Genomic DNA, 7,049 nt, shown 5'->3' with positions numbered 1-7,049 from the left:
CCTTAGCACGTTACTCAATTCCAATCAGTACAATTTGCAAAGAGTAAGGTACAGCATAGGACAAAATGCCTTAATTATCCTCTTGAGGTAAAAGATTTTTGTTTGATCTATTCCTTGTCAATGGCTATCTAGATTGCTACCTCCAGAGTGATTTTCTCCAGCAACTTCTTTCTAGACAAGCTTTTAGGAACTGCTATCCAACCACTGTTTTACTGCCTTTTTCAGGTCCTATTAGTCCAGTGTATTACTTCAGGAATGCAACCAAGTAATTTTGTTAGAAGTACCTGAAACATCATGAACAAGCCACAGTGACTAAATTCAAGCTGGAAGTGTGACTGCGACTGCATTTGCAAGTAGCTTACTGTGCTCTCTCCACCTGCAAACAGGATTTCTGAGTGTGGTACTAGACTCCTGTTGAATATGTCAGACATTAGTTCATGAGGAAGAAATAAAGTCAGGCAGATCTAAGAAAAACATTCAACCACAAACTCATCCTTTTGCCATAAACTATGCTAGTAGTGCTATGGGAGCCTCCTTCAGAAGCAGCATCTTCTCTTAAGAGTAAGCTTTCTCCTCAAAAGCTAAGCAAGTCCTTCCTGGAGATCGTGGCTTTGGAACAGCTCAACTACCCTTTCTCTGAATTGCCAGCCCCACTCAAGAGAAGTGAATCAGTCAGCACAATAGCTCGATGACAGAATTCCTACAGTACAGCTGTGGAACAGCTCCTCAGCTCCTGACTTAAAACAGGGTTAGTACTGAAACAATACCTTAGATCCTTTATGCAGCAGAGGGAAAAAAACCACACACAAAGGCAAACTTAGAATCATCACTTGGAATTCCAAGAACAAGTAATGAGGTTACATTTTAATTTTTCTAGCAAATATTTTTCATCCCTTCATACAAATAGGTATTTTTTTTCTTCCCCACTTAACACTAGGGAGCATGAAGTCCTCATTCATCTCACATTTAATGTTTCACTATTTCAGCAAAATGTGCAGGCCATCTGCATCTCTCAGGACAAGTGGTTTTAACTAATTTGAGGACTCCCAGATGCTCTTTAAAAGTATAAGGTGTCAAGGCTTATTTACAGTGTTGTGTCTTAGGACTCTATTGAAGAGTTACCAAGTCAAACACCTCAAAACAAGCAGTTACTTCTGAAACCTTAAATCAGTTTATATTAGCACATAAAATTGTACTCCTAAAAATCACACACTAGTTTTCTTGCCAAGCCCCTAACCCCATTTATTGTGTTGAGTTGCTATTCAGATTTTCAGCTTCAGTTAGGCCTTAACTGTACACTAAAACTGTAATGTACCCATTGGCAGCTGCATCAAGTTACAAGGAGTTTGTTTTAGGAACTAACTGCACAATCTCCTACAAAGAAAGAATATTCTCACTATACTGCATATAGATAACCAAGACCAGGCTGGGGAATTGGATGCATCAGGAACCCAGCTTGAGCTTTCCCAGTACAACATGGAGAGCAGAACCCTGCTTCAACTGCACAGCACATCAGAAACTCTCCCCACTTGCAATCCTGGTTTCTGCTTCAAGCTGGCTATTTTTTGGGAGTTCTGTAAGTGCACACATGACCTCACCAGAAGAAGTTTTAGGGTAGAATTAACAGAAGACTCCAGTTCATGTAGCAACACAAAACTGCCTTGGATTTGAGAGCACACCTGTATTTTCATCTGCCTTGTCCACCACATGCCTTCATAGTTTAACTGAAAAGAACCATGTGCACTACACAGTTTGAGTCTTTGCCAAAATGACTATTCTAACCATGTAGGGGAAAAGAAGAAAGATAAAATAGCAATACATGCAAAATAGCAGAACGTACAAGGAAAAACAGAGAGGAATCCTGGTATATCCAGAATCCTAAAATATTAAAAAATGAAGTTAAGATTAATGAGCAAAATTCTGTTCACATGGAACCTTGCTACATCACCCTTTATAAGAATCCCAACTGTGTCTTTTTTTTCCTATCAGGGTAAAGGACAAATTCTAGGTTATTTCTGGCAGATCTAGTAGACAGTTGTCATGACATTTGTCAACCAGCAAAGAACACTGAGAGTCAAGACTCCTGAATTCTGGTGGGGTAAAAGCTCTACTGGCCTCAGTGTCAGCCCTTCTCTCTTGAGCTGTGCAGCATATCAGCCCTGCTAGCTGGATGAGCAGCTACATAAACATGACATTTCTTTAGAGCTCTTTGCAGAGATAACAGATGTTTGGTCCAGCCAGCACACACATGCAAGCTTTGATGAGTAGGACATTCTCACCAACTTTATATCCCTGCCTGAAACAAAAATACAGAACATGAAAATATGTAAGGAGTCTGGCCTACCTTAGTCCTAGAAACTGCACAAGGTTTTCTAAGGGAGAGGGAAAAAGCCAGATACTTTGTGTCCATCTAAATGAGTTTACTTACTGACAGCTAGCTAACAAAGTTGCGTTGTAAAAGAGTGTACCAGACAGTTAAGACAGGGATGTCCTTGGTACTGACAGTGGTCATGGTGAACCTTTTCCAATTTATGGACCCTTCACATGTAGATCAGTTTTGAATTCGCAGAAGGCACTGGTGTACTGAGTTTGTCAACTTACTTTTCTCAGTCAGTGTTCCCAGACGACCACTAAGACACTGTCCAAGGAGTCTACAAGATGGAAATTACTGATCTGTGATATACTTACCTTTCTTTACCAAGCGGCATTTAACATCTGCCAAGAGTCTCATTATCCTTGTCTACAGACTGGCTTACAATGTGAGCATGAAACTACCAAAAAATAGGCACTCCTGAGTTAGGTAGATACAGTGACATGCACATGATTTATAAAAGAAAACTACTGCCCACAACATTTGTCATCTTAATTATCTCAGGGTGTAGAGGGAGGAGGAAGTGTCTTGAGATACATATAGCCCCAGCTGAAAAAGATTTTTAAAGAGATAGTGATTCTTTACAATCAGCAGAAAGATCCTTGCTAGCCTTAGAAAATTATTTTGCTGTAGATACACACTGTGTAAGGCAGCCCATTTCTCCTGATCTCCCAGGTGCCTGCCAGTAACACACTTCTCGACAACACCTGTGTACTCTTTTCTGTGTACAGAAAACCTAGGTGGCTAAATCTCAGAAAACCAAGCAATTCCAACAGTTTACAAGCCTCTGAATTTTTGACAGAGTTGGGCAGACTGTCACACTGGGAAAACAGAACAAAAAAAATACCTTCCCATGTTATTGAACTTAAGGACAAGCAATTTTTTCCTTCTCTCCGTTTTGAGCTGTTGAAGGCACTGCAGTTCATTTAATTACCTGTTTATCTTTTATCTCTGCCTTAAAGCACCACCTATTCAAGAAATAATTTCCAAACTGGTGAAATATGACTACTAAATGATAGTAACCACCAATTACTATTGCCCCCCAAGTACTTTTACTAAGTTTGACTCAATGCCGACAACCTGTCTCTATTATTCAAAACTGTTAGTTAAGTATCCTGTGAGCTTAAAAGTCACCATTTAGATGATACTAAGCAGTAATGTGAAGAGCGTATCAATGCTATTCTACTAACAGCATCTGCTTATACAGAGTACATCACCTGCATGGGCTTTTGAAAATGCACTCACTACAGCTGCAGACTGAATCCTTTTTTATAAGGAAAACAAAACATGCAACTACATATATCACTGTAACTTTACAGTCATGTTCCACTAATAATGTGACTCCAGCCAAGAATGCAGTCATGTTTGAACCTTCCCACTTAAAAACAAGGCCCACGTAACAGGCTAATCTGGGACTAAGGCAAAACTAATAAGTAGAGAGTTAACCTACAATGCACAAAGTGTCAGTTTGGTTAAATTAACAACTTTTGAGGGAGATGACTCCTAACTAGGAAAAAAGTCTATACATACAGTTAAACCACTTCCTTAGATGACATATATTGTAGCAGCAAAATGATTTTTCTGTAACTCGCCACACACCCCAGTCTAAGCTGCAGCTACTCAGTACCACAAGACTTTGTTCAGTAGCTGTAGAAACAATTCCTAAGATACAAGAAAAACAGCTTAGCCTACAGAATGGCAAAGATCCATTTCTTCATTTTTTCACCTTACAAAGCCTATGCTGTGTCTTACACGCCACAGTTCTCTGTCACCTCTAGGACAAACAGACCTACTCACAAGAAAAACGGGAAAGCCTTACTATAAGTTGGTCATTCACCTATCACAAATGTACCCCAACAGCCTCCCCATGGCAGGGAAACCAATGGGAGAAAATGCAGAGCTGTTCTACAGCTGCTGCTGCATCCCTATGCTAGGGTTTTTCTTGGGGATCACTTTAACATGCTTCACACTTCCAAAGCCCTGTGTGAGAGAAACAAGATTCGGACCTGATGTGTGAAAAACTAACAGGGAGAGAGGCTACAGCGCTGGATGAAGAGGTCAGAGACTATTAGAAGTAAAATATATTTATTCATCTGTTGAAAAGCGACTGCAGCAGTTGTGCTTCCCAACAAACCTTCTGACTAACATAAAATCAGAAGTGGAAATGTTAGAAATGCCAGCTGTGCCAATAAACCAGATTTCCAGCATTCATACATACTCATGTTTTGCTACAGTTGTACCAACCTGGAACTGGTGCCCTGCACTCCTCAGGGAAGTTTCCACCACATTGTCCAGATCCCCACAGCTTTGACAGTCAGCTTGGCTCTGCAGTAGCAGATCAGCAGTGTCCCAGACAGCAATGAGCAAAGAACTCTTCAGTACAGTGATTCTGCTTTGGTTTTGTTGGTTTTTTTTTAATGCTGAAAATGTTGAAAACTCACTGCAAATCTTTGCAGTCTGATCACTAGAGCTGTAAGGTTTTCACTGTAACAATTAAAAAAAAAAAATTCTATTCCACTCCAGATTTCAACTGAACTCTACCAGAAAGACACTTTTAGAAGAATCGGCGTCCGGAAAAAGTTCCTCCCCACTGCTCAACTGCATTTTCACTCAGAATAACAGAAACTTCCATCATGTCATTAAGACTTGAATCAGCAGCAGTATGCTCATTTACAATGCAAAATATGATCTTAGCAGATGAAAGTCTGCCTTTAATCTCGGTATGCAGAAACCAAACCAAAACCCTGAGAACTGATCCTATCATCAACAGTAACACAACTAAGAATGTGTGGCAATATCTCAGTCTGAAGAGCCCTTTCAAAAAGTGATGAAACTAGGAAAAAAAATCCTAAAAGTGTACCTCAAGAAACTTGGTAAAAAAATTAAGCATATAAACCCTAAAAATGTAGTAATACCACTTAATGAGATCATGATAAACTTGAATCATTATTCTAGCTACACGATTTGTAACTTAACAAATCAAAAGATGAGATGGAAGGAAAACTTCAGATTCACATCTTATGTCAGGTGTCCAAAATGCAACAGATGAACTGTTTACTGCTCCATGCAACACAGATGACGCCTCATATGTAAGTCAACACTGAGGGTGTGAAGTTCAGCAGCATTAAACTCACCACAAAAATCTTTCTACAGATCCAAAGGGCCTTGAATCAAGATACTTTTAAACTAAGAATTGCATTACTGCAGTACTGTGGTCCAAACAAAGGTGCTTTAAAGCTAAATTACGATCTTTTAATAAAATGTCCATAACTCAGTTAATTTTTCTCGTGTTTGCAGTAGCACAGAGAAGAATCCTACATGAATGCCAACACAGGAGTACTCAAGTGTAACACAGAAGAGAGAACAGGCCACAAAGCCTGCCAGAAACACACTGGCTTTTCTAAATAGCTCACTTTAATTAAAAATTATCACTTTCACCATCTTCCATGAGAATTACACAAACCATCCACTACTGAGTGGACCAGAGTTCAAACGCCCATCTGCTCTTTTTATTTTGTGTTTATTTTGCAGAGCTGAAATGCAAGGGTAATGTACAGGGGGAAATGCCTGCCAAGTAGCCTCGTTGTTCATCCTGCACTTAAACAGCAGATCGCAGCTGTTAAAGGTGTATTCCTTGTAGTTCAGCACACCATGAGTATTTGAAGTGGGTTCAAAAGATGCAGTTTCGTTCAGCTGCCTTATTCAAAATACTGCAACAGCAGCAAACAGTAATATCAACTTCTAGCTACACTAAATTAAAAAAATAAGTTGTTACATATTTGGGTTGGTGTTTTTTAAGACTTAACTAGTTAGCCTTCAAGAGCGGCTTAACTTGTATAAATAAAGATTCATGAGATATATAATGCAAACAGTCTCAAGCTGTATCTATCAAAAATTCCATTAACTTCAGTGGAACAGAGTAGAGCCAGACTCACATAAAACCGGTTTAGTCCTTAAGAAATTTAGATCCTGTAAAAACAGTAGCCTGGAATGATCACAATCACCTGTTCATCTACAAACCAGACAAGATACGACTTCTCATCCTGTTAAGACACAAAATGAAAGTAATTTGGGCCTTTTTTCCCATCTTATTTAATGACTTTGGAAGCATCATCACAGCTAGAGCTGCCCCCTCTAAAAGCTTGATAACTATCATAAAAGCAGTAATAATAATCTGGACCTAATTGAAATCACTGACGTTGCAGCACATGCTGTTCCTAAAGAACAACAGAAATAACTGCAGCAGTCCTCTCTCCGGGCAAAGGGTGCAAAGGAATCAACCACTGCTACACAAACATCTTATAATAAAGTTCCTCCCTGGAAAGATTTGTCTGCACTACTGCTCCAGTTAGCAGACATCACCTTAAAACAAGGTGCTGAACCAGGCCATGCCTAGACCAAGTCTCAGAAAAATCATACTCATGGCCCAAGGCAGGGCTCACCCTTCCATTTCTTCAGAGACTTTCCTGCCTCTTGCAGAGGATAGCATCCCTGCTTCGCAATAACGACCGTTAATAACTTTTTGCAAGATCAGCATTTATTTATGCATTTTAAGGACCCATGAATCCTACAGCACGCCTTCAATTTGGATAAAACGAGGCCTGGCTGCAGCTGCCTGCGCGCCACACTCCACCACCACGGAAATCCGCCACAAAGCTCCAGATGTGAACTCTGCAGC

The sequence above is a fragment of the Pogoniulus pusillus genome, chromosome 31, assembly GCF_015220805.1.
Source record: "Pogoniulus pusillus isolate bPogPus1 chromosome 31, bPogPus1.pri, whole genome shotgun sequence".
In the NCBI taxonomy this organism is placed as follows: Eukaryota; Metazoa; Chordata; class Aves; order Piciformes; family Lybiidae; genus Pogoniulus; species Pogoniulus pusillus.
Note: the sequence above shows the minus strand (reverse complement) of the source record.